The sequence below is a fragment of the Eupeodes corollae genome, chromosome 1 (assembly GCF_945859685.1).
Source record: "Eupeodes corollae chromosome 1, idEupCoro1.1, whole genome shotgun sequence".
NCBI lineage: Eukaryota > Metazoa > Arthropoda > Insecta > Diptera > Syrphidae > Eupeodes > Eupeodes corollae.
The window spans coordinates 86,096,521-86,120,972 of record NC_079147.1 but is presented as its reverse complement, the minus strand read 5'-3'; the positions used below and the strand labels follow the sequence as shown (position 1 = coordinate 86,120,972).

At 33.0% G+C, this 24,452-nt stretch overlaps 1 protein-coding gene across 1 annotated transcript in view; it reads left to right on the top strand.

Moving 5' to 3' along the window:
• LOC129953980 (protein artichoke) overlaps positions 1-24,452 on the top strand; it is a 70,875-nt gene that overhangs the window by 5,410 nt on the left and 41,013 nt on the right. The gene's annotated exons all lie outside the window — the stretch shown is intronic.

Below are 24,452 nucleotides of genomic sequence, written 5' to 3'. Positions count from 1 at the left end.
CCACTCAACCCAGTGGCATCAATTTGTGTATATTTTATTCATATTTATAAATTTATTCGTTTGAGTTAAAGGTACCACTGTTGATTGATTAATTGATCTTTGGAATGATATTATTATTTATTAATATATATTGAAAGAAGATTCAGTCAGCATTTTAAAACATTAAAGTCACAAACAAAATTTTCCAAATTTCCACAAGTATTACTGAGAAGTAATGAAATAAATTAATAAATAAGTAAAAAAACAATTAAATAAATAAATAAATAAGTCAATGATTAAAAATAAATAAAAAATAAAATAAATAAACCAACATATAATTAAATTAATAAGCAAATATTGAAAGTAAAATAAATTGCAATTTTTAGTTCGACGAAAATTAAATTTCGAATCAAAAGTTCCCTTTTTTATAATAAGCGCACACTCAAGGGGATATATTACCCTTATTATGTAGACACAGTGTGAGCACTAGGAAAGGGAGAGAGGGGTTGAAAGGAGATGTCGGTGCACATTGGTTTTGAATTCCTGAATATTGCAATAGCTGGGAAAGACAGAGTGTGGCAAGGCATTCCACATTCGCATAGTACGGCTAAAGAACGAATCTCTGTACTTGACAGTACGACCGAAGATGGGCTCGAGGGTATATTGATGAGCATTCCTATAGGAAGAAGCATTCTATAGAAGCGCGAGTATTACGGTTGAACTGTTTAAGGGGAGGAATGCAACTGGCTATTTCTCTAGAGCATAAACCATTAAAATAACGGTAAAACAGGGTGAGACAAGAAACATTTCGACAATGTTCAAGTGACGTAAATGATCTTATGATGGTAATATCACCAATCAATCTAAATGCTCTACGTATCTAAATGCTCTACGTTCAATACTATCCAAGAGGCTTAAGTAAGTTGTAGGAGCACCGGCCCAGATATGGGAGTTATACTCAAGCTTTGGACGTATATAAGTCTTGTAAATAACAGCCAGATCAGAGGGGGAGAAAAACTTCTTGCATCGCCTTAGAAAACCCAAACATCTTGCGGCATTTTTGGCGACATCGCGTATGTGATCGTTCCACAAAAGGTGGTTGGTGATACACATACCAAGAATATCCAGATGTTCAGTTTCCTCGATGCAAGTGCCATTTATGGATAATGGCAGGGGGGGTATATTTCGCTTTAACGATACAAGACAGCATTGCGTTTTCGAAGCATTAAATTCCACGCGGTTTCTTATTCCCCATTGTACAATGCTGTTTAGGTCGGAATTTAATGAGCTTATCATATTTTGTCGTTGCAGTTCCACATCCGAAGAAGAGGGGTGTGAATCTGAAAACGAATATGAAAAGCTAAGAGTACTATCGTCAGCGAAACAATGTATTGGATTAGATGTTGCAGACAGGAGATCATTAATAAAAATGAGAAAGAGTGTTGGAGATAGAACAGAGCCCTGGGGCACACCAGCATTTATTTTGTGGTTTTCAGACTTGAATCCATCCAATACAACTTGTATTGAACGATTCGAAAGATAATTACTAATCCAATGAAGTAGGGATTCATGGAAACCGAAAGCACGCATTTTCGATAAGAGAGCCTGATGCCAAACCCTATCAAACGCTTTTGAAATATCTAGTGCAATAATCTTACTTTCTCCAAAACTATGTAAAGATTTTTTCCACTGTTCGGTGAGATGAACCATGAGATCACCAGTGGACCTATTGCTACGAAAGCCATACTGTCGGTCATTAAGAAGCTTCCGTTCTTCAAGATATTTCTTGAGCTGATAATTAATCAGCGTTTCCATGACCTTGGAAAGAAGGGACGTAAGTGCAATCGGTCGATAATTAGACGGTGAGGAAGATTCGCCTTTTTTAGGAATAGGCTGGACAAATGTGGTTTTCCATCCGCTCGGAACGAGACCTGAGGAGTAGGACAGATGAAAAAGCTTACGCAGTGGTTTTGCCAGCGATGAAGAACACCTCTTCAGAACAATAGCGGGGATACTATCCGGACCAGCAGATTTGTGTATGTTAAGATCTTTTAGGACTCTCGCTACAGTACGAGTGCGAAAAAAGATTTGCCCCATAGAATCATTAACTCGCTCAAGTACAGGCGGAGTAATAACACTCACTGGCAGAGTTGAATTGGCGGCGAACTGCCTAGCAAAGAGATTTGCTTTCTCTAAAGAGCTAACAAATGGAGTGTCATTCACAACGAGCGTAGGAACCGAGGAAGAGGAAGAATTCCTCATATTTTTTACAAATGACCAAAAATTTGTACTGCCTTTGGGACATTGCAGTATTTTTTGCCGTAATTGTTGGTCATGTAAAAATTTGGTCCGTCGAATATGGGCGTTGCAGGCCTTCCTGGCTTGCTTGAACTTATTCCGGTTTTCCTCAGTTGGATTGGCTTTAAAACAACGGAAACTTACCTTCTTAACCCTAATAACCTCTTTACAGCTCGCGTCGAACCATGCGTTTTCCTTAGGTCTGATGCTTTTAACCCTATTCGGGATAAAAGTTCTCATTCCCAGGAGAATCAAACTTGTGATCATATCAGCGCTGGCGTCAACGTCACTATCGAGGAAGCATAGTGACCAGTTAAAGATCCTAAAGTAATTGTTGAGACCGTCCCAGTTGGCTTTCTCGTATTGCCAAACGGTTCTCATAGGAGCTCTTTCTTTAACTGGAGAGTTTTTACACGAGAAATTTGCTGATATGACACAATGGTCAGATGTGCCTAGAGGAGATAGAACACTAATAGTGTACTTACCAGGGTCAGAGGTAAGAAACAAGTCAAGAGTGTTTTCTGCTCGACCTACCACGTCCACGTCCCTTAATAAATTGTTTTATTTTGACAAACTTTCAATATTTTTCTCTAACGGAACGCAGCTTTTTCCAAAGAAAACAATCATACAAACGAATTGCTCAAATAAAACCTTCAACATAATTATTTTGTTTTCGAATATAAGTGAAGACTTTCTCTTAATGAATGTTAAGACGGATTTCTTTGCAACTTTGACTTTTTTGACGGTTTAGGTGATATGGCAGTTAAAGATAAGCTTTGGATCTCGTGAAAAAAATGTCTTGTATCTTATAAGGATTTAATTTTATTTACTTAGCAAACTAATTGGCCAATAACTATCAATATTAACAGAGTTTTTACTTCTTTGAGAATTTGAATGACCTTACCTGTTTTGCAAGCAATAAGAAAATATTGTGAAGATATTGAGATACAGAGTGGTTCTCTGAGAAACTTAGAGCAAGTGCATTTGTTTTTTTGAAAATCCATAAAGTGGGTTTTTGAATCGGTTTTTAAGAAATGTCCCTGTCTAGGTTTGTTTTTTTATAAGTTTGATAATTTTCTAGAATGGCTCGTCGTTTTTGTCTAGAGAACTAATACTAAAAAACTCACAGTTGAATATTTTTCCAACCAATTCGGTATTGTTCAAAACTATTAATAGTAGATATAATAGTTCGTGAGATATTTAGAGTCAATGAAATTTTTAAATAACTGTTTTAAAAAAAAACACCCACTAAATTTACTTTAATTACTTTTATTTGGTTGTTATCATTAGTAAAGCAAAATTTATTTCGAGTCAATATCTCTTTTTGTTCTTGAGGTAAGGCTGACGAAAAAAATTATCTCATTTTATTCGGAACTACGAACGATTTAGATTCAAAGAAATTCAGAAATGTGAACATTTTACAACTGCCCATCGGGATCATTAGCAATAATGTAGACAGGGAAGTTAATAAACGAATTTAAAAAAAAAATCAGCCTCAAGCTGAATTTTGTATTGTATTTTGATGTTAAATATTTTATTTCTTAAAATCCAAACAAGTACAATAAAAAAGAAAAGAAACAAGTGACGAAAATATTTTTATAAAAAAATTAACCTTTAAAAGAAAAATTAGTCATAAGAAAAGAAAAGCTGGGATGCGACCCACACTGATAACTTCACATCCCGTCTGTCGGTTTGTCTTGCTTAAGAGTTTGTAGGTTTTCGTGATGTGTTAAAAAAGTTGTCAGTTGAATTATTCTGAAACATTTCAAAATTACCAACAACATTTTGCATATAATGAAATAGTTTGACTTCGAAATCTATTTTCGCTTACGAGATTTCTTGTCGAAAACAAATTTTTATTTGTTTTACTAGCTTTTCTTAAAAAGTTTTATTTCTTAATTGTCAATATCTTCTATTGTTCACGAGATATCAAGAACCGAACATCAATTTTTAATAATTTTGCGTACCATTTCTGGTAGATTTTATTTTTTTTTTAAGAAAAAACGGACTGTTGAATTTTTATAAAAAGTTTTCTGTGAGAACAAATTATTTTCAAACCAATATTTGTAATTTTTGAAAAGATATTTGAGTCGAAAATCAGTTTTTACCAACTTTAAATGATGTTTTTTTTTAAGATTATTATTATTTTTTTAAACTATCAATTCTAATCTTCTTTAAATTTTACCAGATGTTTAAAACGTCATTTTTCGTTGCACAAAATTGTTTTAGAGATAAGGTAATTGTTTGTTCATAAAATTTTCGAAGTGACAAATATTTTTGTTCAGTTTTTTTTTTTTATTTATTATTATTTTATTATTTATTATCTTTATTTTTTCAACACATAAAGTACAAAAGTTTTAATATAAAAGATTTACGAGCATGGCTTAAAAGCCGTCTGCCGATTATATCTAAAATTATTACATTCAAATTTACATTTATACATTTTAAACAATGCAAGAAAATTGAAAAAGAAAAAGTGTAGAGTATTTGAACAATTAAAAAAAAAAATTGGAGATAGTTCAGATTCGACATATATTGCATAGTTAGGTGTGGTTAAAGGGACCCTATATACACCTTTGAAAAAAATATCTTTGGATAACTTCAAAGTCTTTACATACTTCATAACCATACACTTCGTTAGCATAACATAGTGAACTTTTAATTGTTACATCAATTACTTTGAATTTTATCATCGGTTCAATACATTTGTTATTAAAAAAAACTTCACCAAATGCAGTAAATGGCTGATTTCGCAACTGATGTTATATCTTTTATATGAGGTCATATCTTTAAATTTTGTGTTATTGTAAAACCTAAGTATTTAAAATTTTTAACTACCTCTATTCTTTCACCATTAAGGTTTCAAGAACGGTCATTTCTGAAATTGCGATTATGAGATTTAAAAACCACAATCTTCGACTTATATGTATTTATTTGAAGATCCCAAGAGTTACAATACTGGTTAAGTTTGTTAATTTGCAGTTGTAGAGTTACCGGATTATCAGTAAGAATGACAAGATCGTCCGCATATAATAGCACCTTAATAAGCAGATCACCATAATATACACCTCCTGGAACACTGTCTGCAATGTCTTTAATAAAAAGTGAGAAGAGCAAAGGATGCAATCTTGCGGGACACCGACTTCCCTCTTAAATTGCTGCGCAGAGATTTTACCTTCACGTCGCAAACGTGAGGACGTACGAACGTACGTACACACGCACGCACAGACATCTCTCAAAAATCTTTTATTTCGACTCTAGGGACCTTGAAACGTCCAGTAGCGTCCAACTTTTCAATTCGACAATTCGTACCGATTACAATAATTTCCTATGGGAAGTCAAAATTTCAATACACTCATTATCAAGGCTAATGAGCCAGTATTTAACTTGTTTCATAAATTACAAATGAGAAATTTGCATCCTGTTACCGGAATACAAAACGTAAAATATTATAAAATATTAAAATTATCAATTATTCTAAAATTAAGATAACCTTATCTTTTAAAGAAAATGTTAAGTACTAACAATACATTGTCGAACGGAAAGAATTTTCAAAATTTTACATAGGGGAAAACTAGGGTACAACCGAAATTTACCACATATTTTCTTCATACTTTGATAAAATATGAACTTCTACAACAAAAAAATTCCATATTCTAGTTTTGAATGAAAAATGACATAATAATTCTTAAATAGCCGTTTGGAAAAGCAAATTTTACGCAAAAAGAAGAATTTTCTAACAGTGCACCGAAAATATTGTCTAAGAATCTTTGTGTTCTTATAAAACACATTCTTGAATCACAAAATTCTTGAATTTGTTAACAATTTCCAATTTAAAACATTTATCACTACACCTCACGGAATCCGTTAATGTTACGGAAGTAACCATAGGATAACAGGGGATAAAAGTTTAAATTTTTGACAAGCAGTAGCATGGAAAAAGAGATCAGGATCAACAACTCTTTTAGCCCGACAAACTGAAAAACATTATTTTTTTTAGAACTTATTATCAATTTGTGCTCTGCAAACCAGATTCTTAACAAGCTAAGATCCCAATTAATATTAGATATAAGATTCAGACAACTATCTGTACTATAAGAAACACCAACATCAATTCATTGTCTAAACTGAATAAAGAATTAATATATACCAAAACAAAAGTATTGGTCCTAAGACCGAACCTTGAGTAACTCCCAAATGGAATGTCTTTATATCACTTCTAATACCATTAAATTTCACTCTTTGATCACTTATATTTAAATAAGATCTTAACCAATTACTAATGAAACCTCGAATCAATCAAAATTTCGTTATAAAACATGTCAAAGGCTTTTGATATGTCAACAAACAATGCGGCTGTACCCTTTTTTCTATCAACACTTACTAATATTGGAGAACAGAGATATAGCAACGCATTTCTGGTTAATATATTGCTTTGAAAACCAAATTGAACATAACCGAAAAATTTCGTTCTCCTTTAAAAACTGAATATTCTATTTTTTAAAGCTTTTTCAAAAATCTTACTTATCGAGGGCAAGAATGATATAGGCCTATAGTTAAACAGATCATTAGTTGCGCCTTTCTTTAAAAGTGACAAGATATTGGCGCATTTAAGAGCAACCGGAAATTGCTTGTTTTATACGAAATTAAGAGATTATGATGTCAACTTCAGCACTTTCTCCATGTGACTCATAAAACTTCTGGTGTTTCTTTTATATCCAACACCTCGTAAAAGATTTACTCTAAGTAAAGATATTGACGTTGAACCCATGTTTTTAGTCTGAGGTGAAATCTGGATTTTGTCCCATTACCACCATAGTTAGTGTAAATTTGTCTTAAATCAGAAGAAGTAAAGAACTTATATACCTACCTTTCAATTGAATCTTCATTTAATGCCTTAAAAATTTAACATTTTGTAACTTCAACGATTTCACAATTTAAACAAAATATTCTCCTGTGATCCAAAAAGATTCATGTTACACAAATGATTCCCATAATTTTTCAAAAAAATATCACACCTTTGTCAGAGGCTTTAAATCAAAATGATTTAATTTTCACAATATTCTTATCCGCTCTATGAACTACATCCCACGACCTAGAATTCTGAATCTGTCAAGCGCGTAGCTTAAAATCAACCCAAAACAGAGTTCAACGATGAAAGTTCTATATCTATAACTGTATCTACTATATAGTAGAGGCAAAAGGTATAAACTCATAATCAGTGGAAGGAAAAAACTTTAAGAATGAAAACCCAAGATGTTGACTTGAATATCAAGAAAATATAAAAGTAAGCAAAATAAAAATGAAGAAAAAAGCTAAACAAATGGTTCAATGAGTTTGTTGAAGCTTTTGTGTGAAAATTACAACGTGCACTGAGTTTTTTATTATTTGGTCTAATACCTGCCAAAGCCACCCGTAGTTGAGTAGTTCTGCCCTACGAAAGCCCCGCACCGTTTGCGTTGTCGTTGTTGTCGAGTAGAGCCACGAGCAGCAGCAGTGACACGAACCGATAAAGAAACGCTCCAGTAGCTACAGCTACACCGCATTTCCACCACCACCACCCCGCTTTGCTGGCTGCGGTAAACTGAATTCAAGACTAATTTGTTAACGTTCGAGTTGACAGAATATTAAAGAAAAAGCAGCGACCGATCTGGTGGAGCGTTAAGGCAAGGGACACACAATGCCACGCCATCGAGCAATACCAACAACTTCGAACGATTCGCGGAGAAAAGGGGCCGGAACTTAAAGTCGCTGCCATAATGCTGTTTCTTTATTTGCTATTTTGTGTTGCGCTGCTGCATTCTATGATTTAAGCTAAGTTCTTTCCGAATTAGTCACTAGCTCTGGGCTCTGGTGTATCTCTGTCGATGTATAACCCTCGTCTTGATAGTCGTCATCGTCATCGTCGTCGTTGTCCGCGCCTTTGCTTTGGGGCTTTGAAATAGTATTTTTGATAAATAAATTCAATTTCAGATTAATTTGAATTCCTCGCGCATGATGCCGATGGTAAATTCGATTCGAAATTCAAGATAAACTGGTTCGTTTGCCTTTCTTATTCTCACAAACTCAATTTTTGTATCTTTGTATCTATTGGATGAATGTGCTTATTTTTTTATTGACTTTAACCAAAAAAAAAATGTTTTTATTGACAAAAAATTGAATGGCAATTTTGTGGTCACCTGAGTTTTGTTTTCTACGTAGAACTTTATTTTGTGTTTAAAAACAAATTCAAAATAAAAATGCAAATTTATGTTTATATTTTATATATGGGCTGTCCAAAAATATACTAAAATATACTAAGCCATAATAATTTGTCCATTCACCTTTGTTTGACATTGCTTTGTTTTGCTGATTCAAATGTTGTTATCCTACATAGTTTATTGTTTGATTGGTATCAGGTTTTTTTTTTTAAATAATAGATTGTCAAATTTTGTATATCTATACAATTTATGTTCTTTGCAAATATATTTTTCAAAACGTGATTATTATTCGAAATTATTTGTATCTACTTACAGTAAAAATTAAATATAGTTTTTTGATGAAATACAAAATTAAAACTATTATTTTAGATTTTTTATTGTCAATACAGGAAAATGCTTTGACAGCAAAATATTTTATTCATCATGTCATGGTTGTAGCGGTTATGGATATTATTTTGAGTCATACCTTAATTTTATCAGAACCAAATTAAATATAATACTAGGGGGCTGTGCAGGCGTTGTTCTATGTTTTGTAATTTTTAAGTGGACCAAATTATCATATTGAATAAGCCAACCAGGATTACTTTCGGGACACTTAATTGTCATTTTGACACCTTTTTACAGTTCGTACACCAGAACACCCTTTTCAAAAATTAGTAGATTTGGACACTTTTTGTAAATCGTGTTACTCTTTGGACACTTTTTTAAGCAAAACAAACAAGTTGTTCGAAAAGTGAAACGCTAACCGTCACAAACAACCAAAATTAAAAATATCTAAACCAAACTATAGAAGTGCCCGTGCCATGATGGTTAGTGCGATGGACTGTACAACAAAATAATTCCGTATAAACAGTTCGGGTTCAAGGCGGGTCATGACAAAATTCATGCTGCGCCTAAACTCGTTTCTGATATCCAAAAAACAACAATGCACAGGTGCTGTTCTGGTTGATTTGGAAAAGTCTTTTGACACCGCATGGTTAGAAGGTCTTCATCTAAAATTGAGCAGGCTTGGCATAAGCAAGCCATTGTTGTATATACTTTATGATACGCTTAACGGTAGAAAGTTTGTTGTCAAAAGTGGCAATGTAACTTCTACCACAACATTCTCAATTAAAAATGGTCTTCAACAGGGAGCGGTGAATTCGCCGATTCTCTTCAGCATTTACACCAGCGATGTGATAGGTAGTCTTACAAAGGCAATTACGTACGCCGACGATCTAATTGCGTACAGAACGGCCCGAAGGGTTGAGGTTATTAGAATTCTCTTGCAGCGTGATTTCGACAAGATTCAGAATTGGCTCAAGATGGCCATCGTTGATCTTCACGGGCAGCGATTAGCGAGCAAAAGTGTAGTGAAGTACCTCGGTATCTGGTTAGATCAGTATTTATATTTCGACAGACATATAAATGCTGCTCTGACCAGGGCCAAAAGAGCCTTCGCTCTGACGAAACAGCTGTTTTGTAGCAGTCGACTTGACCCCAGAGTGAAGGTGATTTGCTACATGGCCCTAGTATGGCCGATGATCGTTTATGGTTGTCCTGCGTGGTTCAACGTTGCCCCTTTCCAGATCGAGAAGTTTCAAGTGTTCGGCAGTCTTTAAGACAATGTACCGGCTTATATAGAACAGCCGAATCTTCTTATGTGCATTACTATTCCAACGAGGTCCTATACAACGAGGCTCAAATTAACAGAATTGACAATTTCGTGATAAAACTCGTTCGAGGTCACATTGCAAGAGCTATGTCTTCGACCAACAATTTAATTTTCGGGGCGTTCTATTCGAACGAGTATTTTGAAAGTTCACACTTGAGCGGCTTCATTTCACCAGATTCATTCCTCTTTTTAGATAGATGCGGTCTGATACAGATTGGCAGTTCCGCTAATCTACCACGTCAGACGAACAACCGTGGATAGGCGACTCCTGTACAATCGTTACGTCATGGCACAAGGCTGAGCAGAGCTCCTTCGATTCAGTAGGGCTGTATCCGAACGGGACCGTACTGATAGGGTGAAGCAGGAGAACCAGTTTTGGTGGCTTCAATCGGCACTTGATAGTCGGTAGTCGTGATGGGTTTTTAAGCCTTGGCCGGCTCACTTACTTGTTTTATAGTTTAAGGGTTTAGTTTTTAGTAGAATAGGCATGGTTGCACAAAAAGAAATAGAAAAATAATAAATATAAAACATTTAATAAAAAAAATAAAAAAAAGACAACAAAATATGAAAAACAAAAATGTTAGATAGTTAGATTTGCTGCTGTGGTTGTTCTAGTTTTAAGTAGTTTATAGGTAGAATAGGTAGTTTAAGTTAGTTTTAAGTTTTATTTAAGGACATTATTTTAAGTAGTTTTAAGTAAAAATAAAAAAGGATCTTGATATTAGTTTTATTTTTCAAAATTTTCTAATAAATACAAAAATAAATAAAATATAAATTGAAGTAAAATAGATCTTAGGGCCGAAAGGCATTAGTAGTTAGTCTTATAGTTTAACTTAGAGTGTCCGTATGGCACCATTAAGTTGGTTGTAAGTTATGGATAATTAGGCTAGTTTTATGAATTTTTGTATAGCTTTAAAATAGGTTTAAGAATGAGCTAATAAAAATGAATTAAAAAAAAAGAAAAAAAAGTGCGATGGACTGTCATGCGATAGATCTTGGATTCGATCCCTGCCTATGCCACCTAAAGTTTTTTTCACGGGTACTGCCTCTTGCGAGGAATTGACAAATTTTCCAAGAGTAATTCTTGACATGAAAAGTGCTCTCTCAAATTTGCCGTTCGGATGCGGCTTAAAATTGTAGGTTCCTTCCATCAATGAAAACAGTACTGGCACACAGGAATGGTTGAGAGTTGTCAGTCACTAGGCCCTAGTTCTCAAACGGACTGTTGCGCCACCCAATTCTTTTATTTATTATAAGCCAAACTATATATTTCTATCTCTATCTTTCATATAGAAATCTCTGTTGATACGACACATGATCTGTATATTTGTATTTGAATTAAATTATTACTTAAGTGCTGAAATCGAAGATATTTATATCGCACATGACGGTAAAATGAGCATTGAAAATGGAGAAATTAAAGAACAATAAGTTATTTTAATTAAAAATCTTAAAATCTTATGATGCTGATTTTGAGAATATTTTGAAATTGGAAATATAGAACAATGTTGGTTCAAAATAGGAAACTTAAAAACCACTTTAATAAATTTTTGTGTATATCCAAACTTGTAAGAAATATATTGACTTTGCTGCATGTGCTGAGAGAATATTTTCCAAGCTTACAGTTATGAAAAAAAAAAATTACTAATGAATTAAAAATTAAAACATTTCAGCCTTAAATGTTTTGAGAGGAAAAGATTTGGTGTAAGAGGTAGAAGAATAGATTCCTAATGTGTTAACAAATATGAAGACTGGCCTGGTCCTTAAAAAATACATACGATTAATTCAGATAAAGTCAACTCAAAATTTAGGAACACTTCTGTTTGTACGAGGAAAAAAGGTGTCCTATAGAAATGTCAATTAAAACGCAGGTTAAATTAATTCAATCAAAAGACGTGGATCTTTTGCCATGGACCCCATATTCACCGCAATTTAATATAATTCAAAACTTTTGCCCATAGTTTTTTCAAAAAGTTTAGGAAATTGACAGACAATTTGAAGACGATGATAACTCAATCGCAGCTTTTAGTGGTTCGTGGGTCTGAATTTCCTGTTTGAATGTTTACATTCCAGACAGTTTTATAGAGGATATTTCCAAAAAAAACATTAAAAGAGGCAGGGATGAGCCAACACTGATAACGTCCAATCCCGTCTGTCGATTTGTCTTGCTTAAAAGCTTGTAGGTTTTCGTGATTTGTTAAAAAATTTGTCAGTTAAATTATTCTTAAAAATTTAAAAATTACCAACAATATGTTGCATATAATGAAATAGAAATCTATTTTTGTTAACGAGATTTGTAGGCGAAAACCAATTTTGACCAGTTTTAGTAGCATTTCTTAAAAGTTTTTATTTCTTGTATAAACAAATATAAATTGCATAAATTAAATTATTTTTAAGTCAATAACTTCTATTGCTCGCGAGTTATCGAGAACCGAAGTTCAATTTTTACAAGTTTTTCGTAGGTACTATTTTTGTAGATTTTTTTTTTATGAAAAAACGGATTTTTACAAAAAATTAACTGAATATGAAAACCAATATTTTCAAATAAATAAAATTAGTTTCAGACCAATTTGAGATATTTGAGTCCAAAATCAATTTTTGCCAACTTTTATTAATTTTGTTTAGATTTTAATTTTTTTTAATATAGTTTATTTTATTTTTTTTAAATCTTACTGAATATTGGTAAAATCATTTTTTAAAAAATAAAATTAGTTTAAATCCATTATCTCAAATTTTTGAAATGATATGTGAGTCGATAGTAAATGTTTACCAATTTTTAGAAATTTTTTTTTTTTTGAGGTTTTTATTTTTTATAAAAATTTTAGTTCGTCCTTTCTCAAAATTGTACAAGATGTCAAAAAACGTTACCTTTTACTGATTATTTTGTAGATAAGGCCATTTTTTGCTCGTAAAATATTTGAGGTGATAAATATTTTGGTTAAGTTTCTTTTTTATTTATAAAAAAACCGTTAGTTGGATTTAATATATTTATCTAGTAAAACGTCATAATAAATAATATTAAATTTAATTCAACTCGTTATGGTTATTGGTTCGTGAGATATTTTGGGTAAACCAAAATGTTCACCTTTTTTTAAATTTCTATGCTAAAAAAACATCCTCTCAATTTTTAACTTCCCATAGGAAGTTACTGTAATGGGTCCAATTTGTCAAACTGAAAATGTTGACATTTCCCGACGTTTCAAGGTCTCTAGAGTCGAAATAAAATTTTTTTAGAAAGATGTCTGTGCATGCGTGTGTACGTACGTTGGCGACGTTTTTTTCGTCCTCCATAGCTCAAGAACCAGAAGAGATATCGATTTCAAATAAATTTTGTTATACAGATAATAAGGCAGAAAGATGCAGAAAGGGCTCTCAAGACAATTGCGTGGGTGGTTTTTTTACCATAGCAGTTTAAAAAAAGGTGACAATTTTGGTTAACCCTTAATATCTTACGAACTAATGACGCTAGAGACTTGAATTATTAATTAATTAAATTTAAAACAATGTTTTGTAATATGATACTAAACAAGTATATTTTTTGGAAAAATTCCATTCAACGGTTTTTTTTTATAAATCGAAAAAACTGAAAAAAAAATTTGTCACCTCCAAAATTTTAAGAATTGAATATGATTTCATCTCTAAAACAATTTTATGCAACGAAGAATAATGTTTTTGACATCTGATAAAATTTTGAGAAAAATCGAATTGACAGTTTTTCTTATAAAAAACAAAAATCAAAAAAAAAAAACATTACTAAAAATTGGTAAAAATTGAATATCGATTCAAATATCTTTTCAAAAACTTGAAATTTGGGCTTCAATCTTATTTTATCTTGTAAGAAATAACATTCAGTGAAATTTTGAGAAAAATAGAATTGACAGTTTTTTACAAAATATTAAAAACCTAAAAAAAAATTTATAAAAGTTGGTAAAATTGATTTTCGACTCAAATATCTTTTCAAAACTTTGAGATAGTAGCTTTAATTTACTTTTAGCTTTCAAAAAATATTGTTGTCAACATTCAGTAACATTTTGAAAAAACATCGAATTGACAGTTTTTTTTACAAAAAATTAAAAACCGACAAAAATGGTAAAAAATGATTTTCGACTCAAATATCTTTTCAAAAATTTGATTAATTATTAATTTTTACTTATAAGAAATATTGTTTTCAACATTATTGCAAAGTTTGATTAAAATCGAATAGACAGTTTTTTTTACAAAAAATAAAAACCTAAAAAAAAATGTATAAAAGTTGGTAAAAATTTACTTTCGCCTCAAATAGCTTTTGAAAAATTCAAAATATTGGCTTCAAACTTATTTTATTTCACAGAAAATGTTGTTTTCGATATTCAGTAATTTTAATATAAAAATCCAAAAGTCCGTTTTTTCATAAAAAATAAAATCTACAACAAATAGTACGCAAATTTTTTAAAAATTGATACGAGTACATATAGACAAACTTTTAAGCAAGACAAATCGATCGAAATAAGAAATGGATTTCGACTTAAGTATTAGGAGAACAAAGAAACATATTGACATGAAATTATTTATCTTACACAAAATATTGTGTTAAAGTTTTACAAAAGTCAAATCGACAGACAGAATGGAAAGTTATCAGTGTGGGTCTCATCCCCGCATCCTTTTTTTTTCAATTAAAAACCAAAGATTCATTATAAATATGACATATTTTTTAATGCAAAATACTGGTGAAACTCTTTTGAATGCTGAAAGTAATAGTGTGAATAAATTTATTATGATATCAAATGTTTAAATTATTCAAATCTTTGAATAATTATAAGATTTGAATGAGTAGACGAATATAAAAAATATATTGATATAAATTAATCTAATGTCAGATTTAACATTAATATTTTTTTTATTTATATCATGCGTGAATTGATAATTAATTTTTAAAAAATTATTTGATGCAAAATATTTATGGAAGCAGGAAGTTGTCTTTTAGATTAAATTGAAATATTGAATTGTATAATGTATTTATCAATGTGTAGTAAATCATGTACTTAACGTCAGCTTGTCAACATTTTGACTAAAGATGACGCATTCGCCAATCTTTCTTTAAATAGCTTGAGTTACAGTCTAAACTATACTTTAGCGATTTGTTTAAGCATACAGGAATCCTACATCAAAAACGGAACAAATTATTTGCGTAATATTTATTTTTCGACATTTCAAATAATTTTGGGAGTAATTTTTTTGTATTTTAATTTTGTCGGTAATTTCTTTACATTACCGCCACTTCCATAGCGCTAGCCATTTACAATTACAACGACATTACTGAAGAAATAAAAACTGCTGATGCCACCTATGATAAATTCGCATGTTTTAAAGATTGTCTTCGATTTAAAAAAAAAGGCTTCTAACCTCCAGGGAGATGTTTAAAATGTGGAACAGTTGTTCTGGGGTTGAAAGATTAATGACGCATTTCAAAACCTTACTAAAAAGAAATGAAATAACAGTTTGAAATTCAGTGAAACCATAGACAATAATAAGGGGCACATTTTATGGATTCAAACACAAAACACACCCTCTATACTATGCCAAACTTGGCCACCACAAAGTTATACAACTCTGTCTTTCCCTGCCATAGTAATGTTCAAGAAATTTTATGCTCATCGTAGAAATGGTCTTATATCTAAAAATAATTTCGCCTGTTTCACTTTTGAAAAATGACCAACTCTTGACCTTAGGCCTTTTTAACAATTTTGTAAAGTGTAATAATGCCAAATTTTAAAAGTTGGTCTTAATTTAAAAAAAATAAAACAAAATAGATGGAGCAAAAGTCCATGAAGAACCAGGGCCTTACAACTGAATTACAACTCTCAACCATTCCTGTGTGCGAGTAATGTTGTCAGAGATGGAAGGGACCTACACGGCTAATTTGAGAAAGCACTTTTTCATGACAAGAATTACTCTTGGAGGATTTGTCAATTCCTCGCAAGAGGCAGTACCCATGAAAAAAGTTAGGTGGCACATGCAGGGATTGAACCCAAGAGCCCTTGCATGACAGTCCAACGCACTTTTTTTTCAAATTCATTTTTATTTATTCAATCTTAAACCTATCTTAAAGCTAGACAAAAATTCATAAAACTAGCTTAATTATCCATAACTTACAACTAACTTAATGGTCCCATACGGACACTCTAAGTTAAACTATAACACTTAATACTAATGCCTTTCGGCCCTAAGATATTTTTGTATTTATTAGAAAATTTGAACAAAAAACTAATATCAATATCCTTTTTTTATTTATTTTTACTTACAAACTACTTAAAATAAGGTCCTTAAATAAAACTTAAAACTAACTTAAACTACCTATTCTACCTATAAACTACTTAAAACTAGAACAACCACAGCAGCAAATCTAACGTTTTTTGTTTTTATATTTTACTGTCTTTTTTGTATGGTTTTTTTTCTTTTTTTATTCCATGTTTTTTTTTCTTTGATTTTTTTTTTCTTTTTATTTTTTAATTTTGTTTGTATTTTTTTTGTGCCACCATGCCTATTCTACTTAAAACTAAACACTAAAACTATAAAACAAGTATGTAAGCCGGCCAAGGCTTAAATCCCATCCCGACTACCCATTATCAAGTGCCGATTGAAGCCACCAAAACTGGTTCTCCCGCTTCACCCTATCAGTTCGGTCCCGTTAACCGAAGGAGCTCTGCTCCGCCTTGTGCCATGACGTCCCGATTGTACAGGAGTCGCCTATCCAAGGTTCTTCGTCTGACGTGGTAGATTAACGGGACTGCCAATCTATCCTGTATCAGACCGCATTTGTCTAAAAAGAGGAATGCCTCTGGTGGAATGAAGCCGCTCAAGCGTGCACTCTCTAAATACTCGTCGTTCGGATAGAACGCCCCGAAAATTAAATTGTTGGTTGAAGACATAGCTCTTGCAATGTGACCTCGAACGAGTTTTATCACGAAATTGTCAATTCTGTTGATTCGAGCCCCGTTGTACAGGACCTAGTCCAACGCACTTACCATCACGCTACGGGTACTACTTGGTTGGTCCTATTTAACATGGTTTTATTTCATGGCTTCTTCTAAACCCACCTCTTTTTCCTAATCTGTCTCTTTTGTCTCTGGGATATTAAAGACATTCAAAACTCCTTAAGTGTGTCTAACTTATAAAAAAAGAAAATGTAAGCATTCAAAGAAGCATGATTTTTGTATTAAGATTGTTTTGCTTGGGCATAAAATGAAAGTCTACTATTAGACGTTTTCTTTTTACTGGTCTTCTTTTTAGATAAATAATCTTGTTAGGAAATACATAATTATTTTTGCAAAACCGTGTGAAATTTATAAAATTAAAATTAGTTTTGATTCACTGTAATAGTTATAGTGTACCTACTCTTTTAGGCCAACCAAAAATCATCGTTGTTAGCCAACGAACGGTGTCTTTCAAAAAGCAACTCGGACAAAACCACATTTCATTCCATTCCAACATCAAACCACAGACCAGGTACTAGCTATGCACCTTTGTAGATAAGTAGGTAAACAGACAAACTAATAAAAATAAATTATTGCAAAATCTCTTATGCATGAAGCAAAGTAAAGAGTTTTTGAACAGAGTTCCATCAATCTGCAGGAATATTGAGCAATAGACGCGTTTTTAACAGATAAACACTATTTACACCACAACCGACAATTATTCCATTAACTGGTAAAAATGAGGAAAAAATTATTATAAGAAAAACTCTTATCCAACGAAAACCTTCGGCTATTAATTTATTACCATACCATGCAGGCAGGCAGGTATGTTTGTATACTTAGTACGTTCAAGCCAATGACAAGTGGCGGCTGCAAAAGCTGATTGCCCGGTTTAAATATTTCTGACATTTTCGCTATCGAGCAATACATCTTGGCCACATAGGCACCACACCATATCAATGGGTCAGTGGGGAACTATCTCTGGTCTTCTTGTTTCTTAATTGTGTACATTGTACATTCCGACTCCGAGACGGATAGAAAAGACGATATTCAGTCTATTCAACTTGACTCAAAGTGCCAATGGGAACAGGTATAAGCTACATAACCACAAACATACAGCAATGTATACAAATACGTCAACTTTAAATAATAATATGTAGGATCCAGTTAGCTGTTAAATTTTGCTTTTTTATAAGCTTCTTCGCTGTAAATGGGGAATTTTGAAATGATTGTACCTGAAGATTGCTTATAATTTTTTGTTGACTTTTCAGTAATTCTGTTGATTTACTAGTTGATTCGCATTTTTGGGACTTTTTTCATTAGCCTTGGATTATTTTAAGCTTCTTTGTTTTCATTTATGAATAAAAGCAAAACTGAGCAGATGAATCATTAAAAAAACTGATAACTTCCACATCGTGCCAATCTGTCGATATTTTTAAAAGTTGCACAAAGCATTGATAACAAATTTTAGTAAAAGATAAGAAGTCTGAAGTCATTATTTTTCTTTGTCATCAAGCTTGTTAGGTGTTTTTGTAGGTTAGTTAAGATAAGTTAATTTACATATGATAAATAAGTTTAATTTGAATATCTGTTCTGTGAAGTATCTGTTTTCAAGATATTGTCAAAAACTTTTTTGTAACATTTTTTTAATAAAATTTAAATTTTTTAAGTATACTAAATGTCAAAAACAATATTTTGTACGAGATTAAATAAGTTGAAGGTAGTTATCTTTAATTGTTGCCAAGATATTCGAGTCAGAAATCAATTTTTACTAACTTGTAGTAGCATTTTTTAAGGTTTTAAGAAAACTGTCACTTCGATTTTTCTAAAATTTATTTTTGATGTCAAAAATCTTTTTTCTCCGATGCATACTCTAACTAATATTATTTTTTGTTCGCAAAATATTCGGGATGAAAAACATTTAGTTATGTTTTATAAAAATCGTTTGTTGAATTGAAGTCATTTCAGTTATTCGTTGGAAAGATATTTAGTGTTAAACAAATGTGCCAATTTTTGTTTAAGTTGCTTTATGAATTTTTTTAGTTTATTATCTGTAAAACAAAATCTATTTGGAGTACTGGATCTTGAGAAATAGTTGACGAAAAAGGTTTCCCCTTACGTATGGACGTGTTTTGTTTTTCACTACCAACAGCATTCCATTTGACAATAACATCTTTTTAAGTTTTTTTAACGCCTTATCGAGTCATCGAGGATGACCGATGATTAAAAATTCACAAGTTGTAAATGCATAGGCTCTTCCACAATTACTCGTTGATCCTAATTAGGGCCAAGTGCGGCAATTCGGCTTAGTAACTCGAAGCATCCTAAAACGCTCTCATCTTTCTTTGACAGGCTCCAAGCCTCAGCGCCATAAATGAGAACCGTGATTTAAGATGCTCGAGTAAGGACTTTACATCTTAATTGCCTTTTAAGTGCAAAGAAGAAGCGATTTGCATGAGTTATTCTTCGTTTGATTTCAGCGCTGGTGTCGTTGTCTGTGTTTATAGCGGTGTCTAGGTAGTCCATAACTGCCTCGAAGTTATAGCTGTCCATGGTGACGTTTTGTCCAAGACGTCGTTGTTCAGTGTCCTTTTTTGATGACAGCATATACCTACTTGGTCTTGCCTTCATTGACCACTAAGCAAATCTTCCTCGCTTCCGTCGAAATGCTCAAAAAAAAGCTCCACTGACATCACGCTTTGATCTTCTAATTATGTCAATATCTTCTGCGTATCCGAGGATGGACATTTGGAAGATTGTGTCTCTAGTGTTGACGGTTGAGTTTTGCACAATTTTTTCCAAAACGATGTTGAAGAAGTCGCATGACAGTGCATCGATTTGTCTAAAACCTTTTCTGACATCAAATGCATCGGTAAGATCTTTTCCGACCTTGATAGAGCAGCGTGCATTCTCTATCGTCATTCTGCACAAACGGATAAGTTTGACAGAGATGCCAAAACTAAACATTGCTCTGCAGAGCTCTTCCCTATTTATGGTGTCATATGCGGCTTTAAAATCGTTAAAGAGATATTGGGTATCGATTTGAAGTTCCTGGGTTTTTCCAGGATCTGTAGTAGTTTAAATATTTGGTCGAAAGTGGACTTTCCTTGTCTGAAGCCACACTGGTAAGGACCTATCAGGTTGTTCACGAACGGCTTCACACGTGACATAATACCGCAGAAAGGGTCTTATATGCTATATTCAGAAGACTGATGAGTCTATAGTTAGCGCAATGTATAGGGTCCCACTTCTTCTTGTGTATTGGGTAAGCTAACAGAGATTTTATTCATTAGGCATGCTTTTTTCTGACCATATTTTGAAGATGAGTTGGTGCATGCTCCCTACTAAGTCATCACCTGCAGCTTTGAATAGTTCAGCAGCGAAGACGTCAGCTCCGGCAGCTTTGTTTGACTTTAGTTTAGATACAGCTATCTTCATTTCGTCGAGGTAGGGTAGGCGGAATTGTTGAACTGCGTCATCTACGTTGAGTAGTTCTATCTCCTTTGCAGCGGAATTTGGTTCGTCATCGCCATTGTATAATTTGGAAAAGTGGTTTTGCATATTCTCAACATAGACTGCGGTTCTACTACGATGTTCCCCTGAACGTCCTTACAGACTTCGGTTCGTGGCTGGTACCCTTGGGAGGTTTTTTTTAACCTTTTGGTAAATTTTACGTACCTCATTCCTGTTGTGACATCCGTGTGTAACCTTGCACTTCAGAGGCGTCATCTCTGATGGCTGCAAGGCAATGTTGCCATTGGTTTTCAATGCTTAGATCAGGCATCATAGGACTCCTTAAGAGGTTATTAGAGACCCGATCGGAAAAGGACATGGCAGTCTCTTTCGATTGTAGCGTCGAAACTTCTCACAGTAGTTCCTTGTTTAGCCTTGGATCGAGGTACAACGAGGTAGTGGTCCTAGTCAATGTTGGCCCCTCGGAATGTTCGGACATCCTGTATACTGTTTACTCCTCTGTTGGACATGCCTGCATATTAGGCTTATACTGGCGCAGTCTTTTAGTTTGCGTTTGCCCGGTCCATCCCATCGCACTTTTTGGATGGCGGTAATATCTGTCTTGCAGCAGTTTAGGACTTCCGCTAATTGCACGTGGTCTGTTAAGGGAAGTTCGTTGTCTTTACTTCATTTGTGTGGGTTATCAACAGTGAATCTGTCCATATCCGAGGCTTGTTGGTGCTTCGTAACTATGATGTTTTGACGTGGCAAGGAAGTCACCCCGATGACACAACCGCCAACCTGGAGGGTCAGATCCTTACTATAAATCCAAAGACGGAGAGCCGGATAAACTTCTCCCTACCAGCCTGGGCTCCGAATATGTCGAAGAAACCCTATAAGGTGTTCACTAAGTAGTTAAACCCTACTGGAACTGTAGACGCCGCCGTTGATTGCATCTCGAGAATTCCTCCGCTGCCGTCTGGATAAGGAGAGGTGCCTTAGTGGAAATACCTCTTCCCCCTCTCTCGTTTGGTTAGAACTAAATCTCTAGTTGAGGTACTAGGCACCCGATGTTCACAGCAGGGAGGTGAGAGTAGGAGTTGATAGGCAGAGGTGGGTTTTGAGAATAACCTGTAGACGTTTGTGTCCTCTTGAATGCACATGTCTACCATTTAAACAAAAAATATAGGAAACATATAAATAAGGAAAAGTTTGACTGTCACAACGTATAACTGAAGAAATTTATAACTGATGCCTAGTATACGTCTTTGATCAATGAATATTGTTTTTCTAAGTTCACACTATTAGCAATTTAATACAAAACAACTGCGTGGTCAACCTTTTTTTTTGAAAAATATTGAATTAACATATTTGTGTTCGAAATAATTTTTACAGATTTGTTTTAAAGATTTGTATTCAAGAAATTTAATTTCATGTTTTTTAATCATTCATAATTCAGCTGAGGTAAACACTTGTACCCTCAAGCTTCTTGTCTATCTAAATTGTTATCTTTAAAAGATAATTAAGTCTATTTTGTTAATAATTTAAAGTATAACTTATTAAAGAAAATAATGTTTTAATCTTGGGTAATAAATAATTTCTGCTCTCATTTTTTCTGTTTATTTTTGATATCCAAACACTAATTTAAATTTATGCAACAATACCCACATAATTATATTTTATCTTTTCCTATTTTCGTTTGCTTAATTTTAAAACAAAAGAAATGCGGAAAACCATCGCATGTGTGTAGTAATTTCCTAGATCTCATTTTTGTTTAAAGTATAACAAAAACAACAACAACAAACTTTGATCACGCTAATTTTCTGAATTTATAACTTCTGCCACTTTAAGCAACTGACTATAAGAAATATTAAGAGGGTACCTATATTTTTCTATAGACTAGGCCAACATTTGAAATGGAACATTATTCCTCAATTGCAATACTCATCACCATCATGTTCATAAGAACATAAAACAGCTTACAGTTATATTTTGTATTTCACAGATGAATACAGTACTGTGCAAAATAATGTTTAGGAAGAAATTTTTTGGATATATTTTAATATTACTTCTTTTGAAGACGAAATACAGTAAGCAAAGATCTTAAGTGCTCTGTAAGTGCTTGGCAGAGATCCTCTAAATTTTGTTTTCATTAATTTTAAAGGCCATTACTCATAAAATATCGATACTTACTTTCCATGCCTGGCACATAAATCAGGCTTAAAAAATGTTACCAATGTTGTGTTGACTCGATGTGGTTTGCGACTTATTCATATAAACCTGCAAATTAAGCGAATAATCAAAAATTTAATCTTTTAAACAGATAATTGTAGGAATTGCGAAAGCCTTATACAGCTATTTGAGCATAATTAGATATATCAGTTGCAACATCAGAAGTAGCACAACTTTTTTTGTATTCATTTATGATATAGAGAATGCTTTTTAAGCTGATAATGGAATTACACGCAACGTGGGTACCTTTACGTTGGTTCTTCTTACAACATCAACTCAGATAGAATTGTTTATAAGAAGAAGTCAAACTAGATACAAAATCGGCTTCGCATCATCATGTTAATGCATTTTTTACATGTGATATTGTTTTTAAAGGGGAAAGAATAAACACTTTTAGAAGGATTTTGAAGGGCTAGATTAGGTATAATGGGAGATTACTTTGTTACTAATGAATTTGACTAGGTTTGAAAGAAAATTAAAAAACTATTTGAATTTTTGATTATCTAAGCGCCGCGGTTTAGTATCCGCGGCATGATGGTTAGTGCGTTGGACTGTCATGCCAGAGGTCTTGAGTTCGCTTACTGCCTATGACATCTAAAGATTTTTCACGGGTTCTGCCTCTTTCGAGGAATTGATACATTTTCCATTTATTCTTCTCATGAAGAACTTTTAACTGAAGGTTCCCTCCATCCCTGACAACAGTATTCGCACACATGAATAGTTGAGAGTTGTAACTCACTAGGCCCTAGTTCTCAACGGACTGTTGTCCCATCTAATTTATTTATTTATTTTTAAGCTCCGCGACCAGAAAAGATACTCTGTAGCTGTTATAAAGGGGCTTAAATTGTTCATATTATGAAAGGTGTTTATCGTTTTACAAAACTAAAAAGCTGAAATGCAATCCATACCGATACTTTAAGATAAAACGTTTTCAGTCATTATCATTCTTAGTTTTTAAGATACTTAAATCCAAAACCATTTGTTTTCAGTTGTTATTTGTTGTGGTAGGTTTCACTTCTTTTTTTTTAAATATCAATTGAATTTTTCTAAGAACAAAGTTAACAACATTTTATAAATTTGGTTATCAACATTTCTGGTCATTTGTAAAAAATGTGTCATCTTCGGTTCCGAAACTTGTTAGGTTATGGCACTTGATGTTTCAAAGCTATTTGATAGAGTTCGGCATCAGCCTCTCTTATCGGAAATGCGTTCATTTGGTATTGTTGAAACTTTTCTTTGTTGGGTTACCTTTCCACGCGTTTAATTAAGTATTATTAGACGGGTTGAAATCTGATATTCAAAAAATATATGCTGTCATGCCCAGGGCGCTGGCTTGTGTCTGACACTCTTCTTCATTTTTATAAATGATCTTTTTTCTAAAACTTTACTGAATTGTTTCGCTGATGACAGTACCCTCAGCTCTTAATATTCGTTTACAGATTCTCGCTCTTATTCTTTAGATGTGGACTACCAACAGCAGCGTATGATAAGCTCATACAATCCTGATCTTGACAGCATTGTTTAATAGGGAATCAAAAACCGTGTAAAATAATGTAAAATAAAATGCTTTCTACTGTCTCAAAAATATAACTCTCTCCTAATGTCACTATCCATGGGTGGTACTTGCATTGAGGATATTAAACAGTTTCAAGTCTAGATATGGGAATCACAAACCATCTGTTG